We start from the raw sequence: 15,203 nt of genomic DNA, 5'->3' as shown, positions 1-15,203 counted from the left end.
TGCTTAAATATAAGCCTGGGTTCATGGCCTGGACTCAAACTACCTATTGATAGGAGACAACTGCTCATGAGTCTCTCACATTTCTGCCTGTCTGGTGAGCAGTAGCACTAACTGCCTTTGTTCCACATTATCTTTTTACCAAGTTGTGTAGTAAACAGGCTTGGAAGAGAAGGATGGTATATCCCTCCAGACCAGGGGGCGGGTATGCTTACAGCATTGGAAGATAGAGATAATGACTACCTCTGCTGGGGAGAAAAAGGCAGCAGGCTTAATGCCCGTTATCAAACATTCTTGTTCCCTGAATTTGGGGATCCATTCCTGTAACACAACCCTCCGCATATGCAGATGTCACCTGCCCCACTTTGCATTTGGTACTTGGAGAACCAACACAAATGCTGACACTCTGACTACTGCCATTGCTTTGAGTAATAAACTGTCTTTTGTCTCTGACCAAACAGTAGCATAGTACTAGTAGTAGTAGTAGTAGTAATAGTAGTTTTTGGCCAACATTCAAGCAACTGTGGCAGGCTAACCATGGCAGAGTAGAATCTCAGATCCTTCATAGTTTTTAATGTCTATGTGGTCCCAAACACTTTACAATGAAAATTAAGTCGGTCTTAGGTCGGTAGTGCCCTAGACAGCTAGTATAAAGAAAAGAAAATCCTCTCTGAAAGAACCCCCTTCAACCTAGACCTCGAACAATTCCCACAGATAATGAACCAAAACTATTAGTCAAAAGTCAAAAAAACCACTGGGTGCGGTGGTTCACACCTGTAATCCCAGCACTTTGGGAGGCTAAGGCAGGCGGATCACAAGGTCAGGAGTTCTAGACCAGCCTGGCCAATATGGTGAAACCCCGTCTGTATTAAAAAAGACAAAAATTAGCCGGGCACGGTAGCGGGCACCTGTAGTCCCAGCTACTCAAGAGACTGAGGCAGGAGAATCACTTGAACCCGCGGGGGCAGAGGCTGCAGTGAGGCGAGATTGCACCACTGCACTCCATCCTGGGCGACAGAGCAAGAGTCTGTCTCAAAAAAAAAAAAAAAAAAAAAAGTCTCAAAACCATACGCTTTTAGTCAAAAGTCAAAAAATGGCTGGGGCGTGGTGGCTCACACCTGAAATCACAGCACTTTGGAAGGCCGAGGCGGGTGGATCCCCTGAGGTCAGGAGTGGGAGACTAGCCTGGCCAACAAGGTGAAACCTGTCTCTACTGAAAACACAAAAAAATCAGCTGGGCCTAGTGGTGCAGGCCTATAATCCCAGCTACACGGGAGGCTGAGGCAAGAGAATTGCTAGAACCCAGGAGGCAGAGGTTGCAGTGAGCTGAGATGGCTCCACTGCAGTGAAACTCCACCTTGAAGAAAAAAAAAAAAAAGTCAAAAAAACACACAAGAAAATAAAGTACTATGAATTGGAAGCAGCCTCAAAAACTTCAGATACTAGAATTTTAGATACAGAATATAAAATAAATATGTTTAATATATTTATTTATTCATTTATTTTGAGACAAGGTCTCACTGTCACCCAGGCTGGAATGCAGTGGCGCCATCTTGGCTCACTGTAGCCTCCACCTACTGGGCTCGGGTGGATCCTTCCACTTCAGCCTCCCAAGTAGCAGACTACAAGCATGTGCCACCACATCTGGCTAACTGTTGTAGGGTTTTTTTTTTGTAGCGATGGGGTCTTGCCATGTTGGTCTCAAACTCATGAGCTCAAGCGATCTGCCTGCCTTGGCCTCCAAACGTGTTGCGTTTACAGGCGTGAGCCACCGAGCTCAGCCCCTCTTCCACTTTTAAGGAATTTTGTGATTATATTGGGCCTCCCCAGATAATCTGGGATAATCTCCCTAAAATCAACTGATTAGCATTCTTAGTTCCATCTGCAATCTAAATCCTCCTTAGCTGTGTAACCTAACATTTACAGATTCTGAAGATTAGGACATTGATATCTTTGAGGATTCATTATTCTGCCTCCTATAAGCAGTAATCCACCTATACAAGAATCCCAGGTGCAGTGCTCACGCCTGTAATCCCAGCACTTTAGGAGGCCAAATTGGGAAGATCACTTGAGCCCAGGAGTTGAAATCAGTCTAGGCAACACAGTGAGACCCTATCTCCACTTCCAAAAAGAAAGAGAAGGGAGGAAGGGAGGGAGGGAGGGAGGGAGGAGGAAGGAAGGAAGGAAGGAAGGAAGGAAGGAAGGGAGGGAGGGAGGGTGGGTGTCCAGAATTGGTGGGTTCTTGGTCTTGCTGACTTCAAGAATGAAGCCACAGACCCTCGCTGTGAGTGTTACAGCTCTTAAATATGGTGTGTCCCGAGTTTGTTCCTTCAGACATTCAGATGTGTCCGCAGTTTTTCCCTTCTGGTGGGTTCGTGGTCTCAGTGACTTCAGGAGTGAAGCTGCAGACCTTTGCGGTGAGTGTTACAGCTCATAAAGGCAGCGTGGACTCAAAGAGTGAGCAACAGCAAGATTTATTGTAAAGAACAAAAGAACAAACCTTCCACAGTGTGGAAGGGTTGCCCCTGGCTGGCTCAGGCAGTCTAATTTTATTCCCTTATCTGACCCCACCCACATCCTGCTGATTGGTCTATTTTACAGAGAGCTGATTGGTCTATTTACAATCCCTGAGCTAGACTCAGAGTGCTGATTGGTGCATTTACAACCCTTGAGCTAGACACAGAGTGCTAGACAGAAAAGTTCTCCAAGTTCCCACTAGGTTAGCTAGATACAGGGTACTGATTTGTGTATTTACAAACCTTGAGCTAGACACAGAGCGCTGATTGGTGTGTTTACAATCCCTGAGCTAGACACAGAGTGCTGATTGGTGTATTTACAAATCTTGAGCTAGACACAGGGTGCTGATTGGTGTATTTATAATCCCTTAGCTAAACATAAAGGTTCTCCAAGTCCCCACTAGACCCAGGAGTCCAGCTGGCTTCACCTAGTGGATCATGCACCAGGGCTGCAGGCCTGTCAGCCTCACGCCATGCGCCCTGCACTCCTCAGCCCTTGAGCATGGATGGGACCAGGCCCTGCGGTGCAGGGGACAGTTCTTGTCTGGGAGGTTGGGGCCATGCAGGAGCCCAGGGCAGCGAGGTGGGGGAGGCTCGGGCATGGCAGTTTGCAGGTCCTGAGCCCTGCCCCTCGGGGAGGCAGCTGAGGCCCGGCAAGAATTTGAGGCAGGGCCCGCAGGCTGGCACTGCTGGGGGACCTGGCGCACCCTCTGCAGCTGCAGGCCCGGGTGCTAAGCCCCTCATTGCCTGGGGCCAGAGGGGCCGGCTGGCCACTCTGAGTGCAGGGCCCAGGGAGCCCACGCCCACCCGGAACTCACGCTGGCCCGCAAACGCCACGAAGCAGCCCCGGTTCCCGCCGGCCTCTCCCTCCAAACCTCTCGGCCAGCATAGGGAGCCAGCTCCGGCCTCAGCCAGCCCAGAGAGGGGCTCCCACAGTGCCGTGGCGGGCTGAAGGGCTCCTCAAGCGACGCCAGAGTGGACATGGAGGCCAAGGAGGCCTGCCAAGAGTAAGGGCTGCTAGTATGTTGTCACCTCTTGGAAGGGAGGGAGGGAAGAAGGGAGGACAATTTTTTTTTCTTTCTTTTTCAGGCTGAGTAGCTGGGATTACAGGCATGTGCCACCATGCCTAGCTAGTTTTTGTATTTTTAATAGAGATGGCGTTTTGTCATGTTGGCCTGGCTGGTCTCAAACTCCTCACCTCAGGTGATCCTCCTGCCTCAGCCTCCTAAAGTGCTGGGATTACAGGCATAAGCCACCTTGCCTGGCCAAGTTTAGTATTTTTATGATACCTAGATGAAAGCTTCTCCAGGCTGGGCACAGTGGCTCTGGCCTGTAATCCCTTTACAATGAAAATTAAGTCGGTCTTAGGTTGGTGGTGCCCTAGACAGCTAGTATAAAGAAAAGAAAATCCTCTCTGGAAGAACCCCCTTCAACCTAGACCTCAAACAATTCCCACAGATAATGAACCAAAACTATTAGTCAAAAGTCAAAAAAACCACTGGGTGCGGTGGTTTTGGGAGGCTGAGGTGGGTGGATCACGAGGTAAGGAGATCGAGGCCATCGTGGCTAAGACGGTGAAACTCCATCTCTCCTAAAAACACAAAAAATTAGCCGGGCATGGTGGCAGGCGCCTGTAGTACCAGCCACTCGGGAGGCTGAGGCAGGAGAATGGCATGAACCCGGGAAGTGGAGCTTGCAGTGAGCCAGGATCACGCCATTGCACCAGCCTGAGTGACAGAGTGAGACTGTCTCAAAAAAAGAAAAGAAAAGAAAGCTACTTCCTTTCTCAGAGAATGACAAAATCTGAAGGCTGTCCCTGTCTACTCCTGTTTCACCACTCATCTTTTACAAGCATTGTCACCAAAAAAGTCTAGTTTCCTCCTAACTCCTTGACAGCTACTTCCTAGATAACCCGATCTTCACACAACTGACTGTGTTAGGCTGTTCTGGTGTTGCTATGAAGAAATACCTAGGCCAGGCGCAGTGGCACACGCCTGTAATCTCAGCACTTTGGGAGGCCAAAGCGGGTGGATCACATGAGGTTTGAGACCAGCCTGACCAACATGGAGAAACCCCGTCTCTACCAGAAATACAAAATTAGCCGGGCATGGTGGCGAATGTCTGTAGTCCCAGCTACTCGGGAGGCTGAAGCAGGAGAATCGCCTGAACCCCGGAGGCGGAGGTTGTGGTGAGCCTAGATCGCACCATTTGCACTCCAGCATGGGCAACAAAGGGCAAAACTCCATCTCAAAAAAGAAAAAAAAAGGGTGGGGGGCGGGGGCTGGGCGAGGCCAGTCACGCCTGTAATCCCAGCACTTTGGGAGGCTGAGGCTGGCAGATCACCTGAGGTCAGGAGTTGAAGATCAGCTTGGCCAACATGGCGAAATCCTGTCTCTACTAAAAATACAAAAATTAGCCGGGCCTGGTGGTGAATGCATGTAATCCCAGCTACTCAGGAGGCTGAGGCAAGAGAAGCACTTGAACCTGGGAGGCGGAGGTTTCAGTGAGCCGAAATCGCGCCACTGCACTCCAGCCTGGGTGACAGAGCGAGACTCTGTCTCAAACAATAACAACAACAAAACTGATTTTAAAGATTGTCACATTTAACAGAAAAGAACACTTTTCATGTGGAACTGAGGTGAAAAAAATATTAATGAGGAAGACGAATCTAAAATTAATTTTTTCCTTTTAATTGAATATACAGTAGAATGCATAAACAGATATCCTGGATTATATACGTGAAGCCACTTTTAATTTTTTGAGACGGAGTCTCGCTCTGTCGCCCAGGCTGGAGTGCAGTGGCCAGATCTCGGCTCACTGCAAGCTCCGCCTCCTGGGTTCACGCCATTCTCCTGCCTCAGCCCCCCAAGTAGCTGGGACTACAGGCGCCCGCCACCTCGCCCGGCTAGTGTTTTGTATTTTTTTTTTTTTCAGTAGAGACGGGGTTTCACCGTGTTAGCCAGGATGGTCTCGATCTCCTGACGTTGTGATCAGCCCATCTCGGCCTCCCAAAATGCTGGGATTACAGGCTTGAGCCACCGCGCCCAGCCCACTTTTAATTTCTTACATGACTGACATCTACAAGTTACAGAAACTACCAGAGGAAACATTAAATGCCATTGTATAAATTAACATTTACAATTAAATTCAGACATATGAAATGACGTAAATGTACAGTTAAATCTTTTTAGAAAAATTCTCTCAAGTAGGCTGGGTGTAGTGGCTCATGCCTGTAATCCCAGCATTTTGGGAGGCCAATGTAGGAGGATCTCGTAAGCCCAAGAGTTTGAGACCAGCCTGGGCAGCATGGTGAAACCCAGCCTCTATAAAAATACAAAAATTAGCCAGGCACGCTGGTGCTTGCCTTTAGTCCCAGCGAGGCAGGAGGCTTGAGGTGGGAGGATCACTCGAGCCCAGGAAGTTGAGGCTACAGTGAGCCATAATTGCACCACTGCACTCCACCCTGTGCAACATAAAAATAATAAAATATTTTTTATTTTATAAATAACAAAATATTTTTAAAGAAAAATGCCGGCCAGGTGCAGTGGCTCACACCTGTAATCCTAGCACTTTGGGAGGCCGAGGCAGGTGGATCATGAGGTCAGGAGTTCAAGACCAGCCTGGCCACCATGGTGAAACCTCATCTCTACTAAAAATAGAAAAATTAGATCGGTGTGGTGGTGTGTGCCTGTAGTCCCAGCTATTTGGGAGGCTGAGGCAGGAAGATTGCTTGAACTCAGTAGGCAGAGGTTGCAGTGAGCTGAGATCACGCCACTGCACTCCAGTGTGGGTGACAGAGCAAGACTCTGTCTCAAAAAACAAAAACAAAAAAACAATGCTTTATATTTTAGTATCTTAATTGCATTTTTTTTCTGCTTTTTGTACAAGGTCCTTACATTTTCACTTTGCCATGTACCAAGCAAATTATGTAGCTATCACTGAATGCATGGCATGCCTATCAATTAGGATTCTACCAGACAAAGAACTAGTAGTGGTTGGGGGGTGGCGGTGTGGGGGGTGTGTGTGTGTAAGTTTACAAATTTATTGAAAGGAATTGTTTGTTACCTTTCATAATTGTGGGGGCTGGCTAAGCAAGTCTGAAACCTTGGGCAGGCTCTTAGGCTGGAAACGCAGGCAAAAGCTAAAACTGTAGCCCAAGGTTAGAATTTATTCTTTCTACAGGCCGGGCGTGGTGGCTCACGCCTGTAATCCTAGCACTTTGGGAGGCCAGGCGGGTGGATCACGAAGTCAGGAGATCAAGACCATCATGGCTAACACGGTGAAACCCCGTCCTTACTAAAAATACAAAAAATTAGTCGGGTGTGGTGGCGGGCGCCTGTAGTCCCAGCTACTCAGGAGGCTGAGACAGGAGAATGGCGTGAACCCGGGAGGCGGAGGTTGCAGTGAGCCGAGATCGCACCACTGCACTCCAGCCTGGGCGACAGAGCGAGACTCCGTCTCAAAAAAAAAAAAAATTTTTTTTAATTTTTATAAATAACAATACTCCCGAGTAGCTGGGACTACAGGCGCCTGCCACAGCACCCGGCTAATTTTTTCTATTTTTAGTAGAGACGGAGTTTCACTGTGTTAGCCAGGATGGTCTCGATCTTCTGACCTCGTGATCCGCCTGCCTCAGCCTCCCAAAGTGCTGGGATTACAGGCGTGAGCCACCGCGCCCGGCGGAGTTTCTTCTTTCTTAGGGAAACTTCCACTTTGCTCTTAGGGCATTCAACTGATTGAATAAGGTCCACCCAGATAATTAATGGATGATAATCTCTTTTACTTAAAGTCAACTGTAGATGCTTATCCTATCCACAAAATTCCTTCAGCAAATTTCCTTTTTTTTTTTTGTTTTTTTTAAGATGGAGTCTTGCTCTGTCACTCAGGCTGGAGTGTGGTGGCACAGTCTTGGCTCACTGCAACCTCCACCTCCCCGGTTTAAGCAATTCTCCTGCCTTAGCCTCCTGAGTAGCTGGGATTACAGGTGCACGCCACCAATCCCGGCTGATTTTTGTATTTTTTGTTTGTAGAGACAGGATTTCACCATGTTGGTCAGGCTAGCCTCAAACTCCTGACCTTATGATCCGCCTGCCTCGGCCTCCCGAAGTGCTGAGATTGCAGGCAAGAGCCACCGCACCCAGCCAGCAAATTTCCTTCTAGCAACACCTAAATTAGTTTTTGATTAACTGAGTTCTATAGCCTTGTGAAGTCAACACAACGAACCATTACATCATAGGATGATGACATTATGATTCCTGAAAATACGAACTGTGTTTGTTTGGAATGAAGAGCTTGAAAAGGGCAAGGCTTTGAGAATTCAAGAACTTGTCTAATGTGATAATAAAGATAGTCAAAGACAAGATGATTTCAGCTGGGCTCGGTGGCTCATGCCTATAATCCCAGCACTTTGGGAGGCTGAGGCAGGTGGATCACTTGAGGTCAGGGGTTCGAGACCAGCCTGGCCAACATGGTGAAACCCCGTCTCTACTAAAAATACAAAAATTAGCCATGTGTGATGGCAAGCACCTGTAATCCCCGCTATTCAGAAGGCTGAGGCAGGAGAATCAGTTGAACCTGGGAGGCGGAGGTTGCAGTGAGCTATCGCGCCGCTGCACTCCAGCTTGGGCAACAGAGCGAGACTCCGTGTCAACAAAAACAATAACAACAACAAAACCGCACTTATGTATGTTTTTGTTTAACTTGTGGACAAAGACTTATGGATAGGTGCAAAAAATAAATCCTCTTTTGCAACCTAGAACTCATTGTTCAGTATGAGTTTTGATACATATAAGAAGGGATATTATGATACCTGAGACAGTTAACTGATGGAGTATTGATAGCCATAAAGGTTGTTTCCAGGCCAGGCACAGTGGCTAAAGCCTGTAATCTCCACACCAAAGTGGGAGTATTGCTTGAAGCCAGGAGTTCAAGACGAGCCTGGGCAAGAAAGTAACAAACACCTCATCTCCACAAAAATTTAAAAATTAGCTGAATATTAGGGCATGTACCTGTAGTTGCAGCTACTCAGGAAGGGGAGGCTAAGGCAAGAGGATTGAGCCCAGGAGTTGGTGGCTGCACTGAGCTTTGATGGCACCACTGTACTCCAGCCTGGGTAACAAAGACAGACCCTGTCTCTTAAAAATGATTGATTCTAGGACTGTAGAAGAGATAGTTAAACAGCATGGGATATGAGGTAAATCCTTAGCAGTATTAATTTTGCATTCCAATTTCATGTTGACATGATATATACAATGGCTTTTTGTTTTAAAGGCTTTTTTCTTGAGAACATGATGTTTGGAGTTAAAAGTATTGGCGTATTCCACATATCTGTACTGTTCTTGAGTGTGATCGCTTAGGAATAAATATGATTTGAACTCATTCATGTTAAGAGAGGGTGTCAAATTGAGAACCAGGCAGATCCACCACCTACAGTAAAAAGGACCCTGAATTAGTTGAAGAAATTAGATCCCAAAGATTCTTGATGAATTTTGAAGTCTTCATCGGTGTATCCATATTAAAAGGAGATGACAGAAACCAAAATAAAAGAATTATGGGCTGACAGGACAACTGGATTAAAATTAGCATTAGTTTCATTAAAAAGGGCTAACTCAAAGATAATAAATCTTTTGACTCCAGCTCTTTAGAGAATCTAAAGTGACCTTGATGGACAGTGGAACAAATCACAACATGGAATTCCTTGAATAAAAATTTATTGACTTTAAATAATTTTGCCTAATGTTACATATACACAATTTTTTAAGAAAAAAACCTCTTTACACTTTCTAAACAAACAAACAAAAGATGATTTCTTCTAGGAGCACTGGAGAATAGAAGAATATTTCAGTAAGAATAAGAAAATGTTGCCAAGTGGCTAATGCCTGTAATCCTAGCACTTTGGGAGGCCAAGGCAAGAAGATTGCTTGAACCCGTCAGTTTAAGACCAGCCTGGGCAACATGGCAAGACCCTATTGCTACAAAAAAATTTAAAATATTAGCCAGGCATGGTGGTGCACCTGTAGTCCCAGCTACTTGTGAAACCGAGGTGGGGGGAATCGCTTGAGCCTGGGAGATTGAGGCTGCAGTGAGCTGTGATCATGCCACTGAACTTTAGCCTGGTGACAGAGCAAAATACTTTCAAAAAATAAAAAATAAAAATAAGAAAATGACAGGGAGTTGAACTCTCAGTTCAAAGAATAGAGACCCAGAGAAGTTCCACAATAACGTTAAAAGAGCCAATCTCTTCATATATACAACCATAAATCATTAATTTACAATAAAATTAAACTAAAAAAAAAAAAAAGAAGAACTGATTTCTTGCAACTGCCTGGCAGACAAAGCCCCAAATTTAATTTTGCAGATTATAGAATTATGATACAACATACAACTTCATCAAGTCTTTCATGTTAAGATGAGGGTATTGGGAAGGAGGTAAACTCTTAGACATGGGTTGGGAATATCTGGGTGGTGGACTCAGGCGAAGCTGGAAATCTTATACCCCCAAATTCCCCTGACCCTCCCTTGCCAGTGAAAACTCCTTCACTGTCTCAGGAAACTGGTTTCCCTTGTTTTAACCTTTCCTAAGGCAGTAACCTTGCAAGAGGATGCCTGTTCTCCTGAAGACCCACCCCAACCATTCCTGCCTGCCTCTATAAACTAGTTCACTCCCAGAGTGCCTTGGGGAGAAAATTAAAATATGTGTTCCAAGTAGATAAGGCTTTACATACCAAAATAATTGCAAAATCTTGCAAGTTGGTATTAATAGGAACCTAGGGAACTTATGGGAATGCATTGAAGTGTTGAAGGAATATGCAATGTAACACTGAACTGGGCAAATTTTACCAATACAAGGCTTTAACTAGAGATTCTGAGTTTAATGTTCAAACTGGAGCAGCTGGAGGTGGCTCTAAGTATTTGCTTAATTAGTTCACTGAAGCCTAGACTGAGGGCTGAGTGTGGTGATTACTTGGAAAGAGGGCATCTTGGTTCTAGTTCTATTTGAGATTAATTTTTTAAATATTTAGAAATGATTTTTGAAATGCAGAGGTAATATATGATCATTATAACTAATAAAAGGTTATATAATATTTAGAAGTTATTTTATTTTATTTTTTTAGATGAAGTCTAACTCTGTCGCCCAGGCTGGAGCGCAGTGGTACAATCTTGGTTCGCTGCAACCTCCGCCTCCCGGGTTCAAGCAATTCTCTTGCCTCAGCCTCCCGAGTAGCTGGGACTATAGGCATGTGCCATCATGCCCGGCTAAGTTTTGTATTTTTTAGTAGAGATGGGGTTTCAGCATGTTGGCCAGGGAAGTCTTGAACTCCTGACCTCATGTGATCCATCTGCCTCGGCCTCCCAAAGTGCTGGGATATCAAGCATGAGCCACCATGCCCGGCCTTTTCTTTTCTAATAAAGAAGGGGTCTCATTGTGTTGCCCAGGCAGGTCTTAAACTCTCGGGCTCAAGCAGTTGCCCCGCCTTGGCCTCCCAAGATATCGGGATTACAGGTGTGAGCCACCATGCCAAGCTGTAAGTACTTTTTTGAAAAGTTGTTTTTGTTGTTGTTGTTGTTTTTTCATTGTTGTTGTTGTTTTGAGATGGAATCTTACTTGTCGCCCAGGCTGGAGTGCATTGGTGCAATCTCGGCCCACTGCAACCTCCACCAAGTGATTCTCCTGACTCAGCCTCCCAAGTGGCTGGGATTACAGGCATGTGCCACCACGGCCAGCTAATTTTATATTTTTAGTAGAGACAGGGTTTCTCCCTGTTGGCCAGGCTGGTCTTGAACTCTCAACCTCGGGTGGTCCACCTGCCACAGCCTCCCAAAGTGCTGGGATTACAGGCATGAGCCACCTTGCCCGGCTGAGAAATATTTTTTAATTACCAAAGAGTATAAAGAATAATGGGTATTGTTAATTTATCTCTCACTATGCTAGAACAAATTTGATACATTTTTTTAGCCTTTTGATTTATTACTCAAAAAGCTGCACTTTCTAAATTTAGCTTTTTGATTCTGTGCTTGTGCTCTCAACACTTTACTGATTTTCTGCTCCTTGATAAGGAAAACAAACTTGGTCCTGTTATAGACACATTTAGCACACATGGAACCACCATCAGCCCTCCTGACATTTTTTTGTTTTAGACAATCTCATAAGAACTTTAGCCGGGCGCGGTGGCTCAAGCCTGTAATCCCAGCACTTTGGGAGGCCGAGACGGGCGGATCACGAGGTCAGGAGATTGAGACCATCCTGGCTAACACAGTGAAACCCCGTCTCTACTAAAAAATGCAAAAAAACTAGCCGGGCGCGGTGGCGGGCGCCTGTAGTCCCAACTACTCGGGAGGCTGAGGCAGGAGAATGGCGTGAACCCGGGAGGCGGAGCTTGCAGTGAGCTGAGATCCGGCCACTGCACTCCAGCCTGGGCAGGAGAGCGAGACTCCGTCTCAAAAAAAAAAAAAAAAAAAAAAAAAAAAAGAAAAGAACTTTAGGTCTTGTAGCATGAACCCCTGGAAGTCAGCCTGGGCACATGCCACATGTGGATTTTGGTGCTTTCCCAACTTTCCTGGTATCAAGGTAAACAAGTCTATTGCCAGGGGTTCAAGAGAGGCTTGCATAGGGGCTAACAGAAAACTTCCCCTTTGCCCTCTGAAAAAAGCTCACAAGAGGCAGTGTAATAGTTCATTTTGTGCTGCTTGTAATGTAATACCACAGACTGGGTAACTCGTCATGGACATAAATTTATTGGCCCACAGCTCTGTGGCCGGGAAGTACAAGATTGAGGAACTGGCATTTGGCAAGGAGTTTCTTGCTCCATCATTCCACAGTGGAAGGGCAAGAGAGGGAGTGTCATATTATATATATATGTAAATAGATAGTTGTGCATCCAAAGCTCCTGGCTCATAACCCCCATAACTCTTGTTATAATGTTGAGGCACTTTGGGCCTCAGAAAACAGAATCTCTCTCTCTCACCTTCTTTTGCCCTCTTTCACTTACTTCTTTCCCTCCCCAAGGCAGGACTCTTCTCTTGCCTTTCTGTTTTGAAGCTGGTCATAAAGAAATTCTCAGGCCTACCTGGTCTGACTGTAGGTCACAACACCCTCAATTCAGAAGCGGTTCTGCCCCATACCCTGGAGGAAGGAATCCTGCAAGGGACCCCAAGACGAATATGGGGTCCCTGTGACTCAAGGCCTGAACAGGCAGGCCTTGCTGAGTTTCCCTCCTCAGTCTGTTAGTGTTAGAGCATACCCTTTTTCTCCAATCTCATTTCCAAATGGGGGTCAATCATGCCTATCCAGTGAAGTTTCCATACAGTTCCAAGAAGACAGGGTTTAAGGAGCTTCCAGAAAGCTGAACACGTGGAGGTTCCTGGAGGGTGGTGCACTCAGGGAGGGGACCGAGGCTCTGTGTTCCTTCCCCCATACCTCAACCCATGTGTCTGTCCATCTGCATTCTTTGTCATATTCTTTAGAATAAACTGGTAAACATAAGCGTTTCCCGAGACCCATCCTGAGTCCCGGGCGCGGTGGCTCAGCCTGTAATCCCATTTGGGAGGCCGAGACTAGCAAGGTCAGGAGATCGAGACCATCCTGGCTGAATCTCTACTAAAAAATACAAAAACTTAGCCGGGCGAGGTACTCAGGCTGAGGAAGGAGAAGGCGAGGCGTAACCCGGGAGGCGGAGCTTGCAGTGAGCTGAGATCTGGCCACTACACTCCAGCCTGGGCGACAGAGCGAGACTCCGTCTCAAAAAAAAAAAAAAAAAAAAAAAAAAAAAAAAAAAAAAGAGAGGGTTGTCAGAGCCCAGAGCTGGTCAGTCAGAAGTTCTGGAGGCCCAGACTAGTGACTGGTGTCTGAAGTGGGGGAAGTCTTGGGGACTGATCCTTCAACTTGTGGGATCTCAACTATCTCCAAGTAGATAGTGTCAGAATTGAATTTGAGGACACCCAGATGGTGTCTGCTGCAAAAGTGATTGCTTACTTGGTGTGTGGGAAAAAAACCTCCACACATTTGATCACAAAAGTCTTCCATGTTGATGACTGTTGTGTGAGGGCACAGAAAAAACAGTTTGAGTTTTTCCACACTCAGGGAGAGAGAGAGAGAGAGAAAAGAGGGCAAAAATTGTTTTTTTTTAAATAAGGAAACTACTCCCACAGTAATGGCATTAATCCATTCATGAGGGTGGTGCCCTTATGACGCAAATACTTCGAAGCGTAGGGGCACACCTCCCAACACCACTGCATTGGGGCATCAAGTTTCTAACACATGACCTTGGGGGACACATTCAAACCACAGCAAAAATGTAGACTGAAATTTAATCTCACATTACAGTATCGAAAATAGATTAAAAACAAAGAAACAAATTTGTCTTTATGTTCTGATACATGAACTCATTCATTTTGTCCTTAAAAAGTAATGTAGTTGGCGCAGTGGTTCATGCCTGTAATCCCAGCACTTTGGGAGGCCGAGGCAGGCAGACCACATGAGATCAGGAGTTCAGCCTGACCAACATGGAGAAACCCCGTCTCTACTAAAAATACAAAATTAGCTGAGTGTGGTGGCGCATGCCTGTAATCCCACCTACTTGGGAGGCTGAGGCAGGAGAATCGCTTGAACCAGGGAGGCAGAGGTTGCAGTGAGCCGAGATCACACCATTGCACTCCAGCCTGGGCAACAAGAGTGAAACTACATCCTCCCCCCAACAAAAAAATGTAATGTAGTTTATAATTTTAGCTGTTTTGTGTCTCAATGATAAAAGAGACAAGGTTTAGGCTGCTATTTTTTTTTAACCCAAGATCTAGGGATGGTCTTCAGAGAGTCCAAAATCTCATGACAGCACCTGACCACACAGGACACATAGCGGCTATGAAGCACAGCCTGTTTTTTTCTTATCTGAAAGTTGGTTTTTTTTTTGTTTTTTTTTTTTTGAGAGGAAGTCTTGTTGCTCTGTTGCCAAGGCTGGAGTGCAGTGGTTCAGTCTTGGCTCACTGCAACCTCTGCCTCCTGGGTTCAAGCGATTCTCTTGCCTCAGCCTCCTGAGTAGCTAGGACTACAGGCGCACGCCACCACACCCAGCTAATTTTTGTATTTTTAGTAGGGTTGAGGTTTCATCATGTTGACCAGGCTGGTCTTGAACTCCTGATCTCAAGCGATCTGCCCACCTCAGCCTCCCAAAGTACTGGGATAACAGGTGTGAGCCACCGTGCCCAGCCCAAAGTTGGTTCTTTTTTTTTTTTTTTTTTTTTTTTGACATAGAATCTCACTCTGTTGCCTAGGCTGGAGTGCAATGGCACCATCTTTGTTCACTGCAACCTCTGCCTCTGGGGTTCAAGAAATTCTCCTGCCTCAGTGTCCTAAGTAGCTGGGATTACAGACGTGCATCACCATGCCTGGCTAATTTTTGTTTTTTTAGTAGAGACAAGGTTTCACCATGTTGGCCAGGCTGGTCTTGAACTCCTGGGCTTAAGCAATCCTCCTGCCTTTACCTCCCAAAGTGCTTGGATTACAGGCATGAGGCACTACACCTGGCAGCCTCTTCCCCCCCCCCCCCGAGATGGAGTTTTGCTTTTGTTGCCGAGGGTGGAGTGCTGTGGTGTGATCTCCACTCACCGCAACTTCCGTCTCCCGATTCAAGCGATACTCTTGCCTCACCCTCCCAAGTAGCTGGGATTACGGGCATGCAATTTTGTTTCTGTTTT

General features: G+C 46.2%; 2 protein-coding genes and 1 non-coding gene across 3 annotated transcripts in view; 2 read left to right on the top strand and 1 right to left on the bottom strand.

Annotated features, from left to right (window-relative positions):
- REV3L (REV3 like, DNA directed polymerase zeta catalytic subunit) overlaps positions 1-15,203 on the bottom strand; it is a 659,986-nt gene that overhangs the window by 15,006 nt on the left and 629,777 nt on the right. The gene's annotated exons all lie outside the window — the stretch shown is intronic.
- The window catches only part of GTF3C6 (general transcription factor IIIC subunit 6), a 1,097,326-nt gene that overhangs the window by 957,133 nt on the left and 124,990 nt on the right, over positions 1-15,203 (top strand). The window lies entirely within an intron of this gene.
- On the top strand, positions 8,188-8,315 carry LOC126954077 (small nucleolar RNA SNORA40). Its single transcript, XR_007725525.1, has one exon. It is a non-coding gene; the product is annotated as a small nucleolar RNA SNORA40 (small nucleolar RNA).

The sequence above is a fragment of the Macaca thibetana genome, chromosome 4 (assembly GCF_024542745.1).
Source record: "Macaca thibetana thibetana isolate TM-01 chromosome 4, ASM2454274v1, whole genome shotgun sequence".
Classification (NCBI taxonomy): Eukaryota; Metazoa; Chordata; class Mammalia; order Primates; family Cercopithecidae; genus Macaca; species Macaca thibetana.
This window is presented reverse-complemented; position numbering and strand designations above follow the sequence as displayed.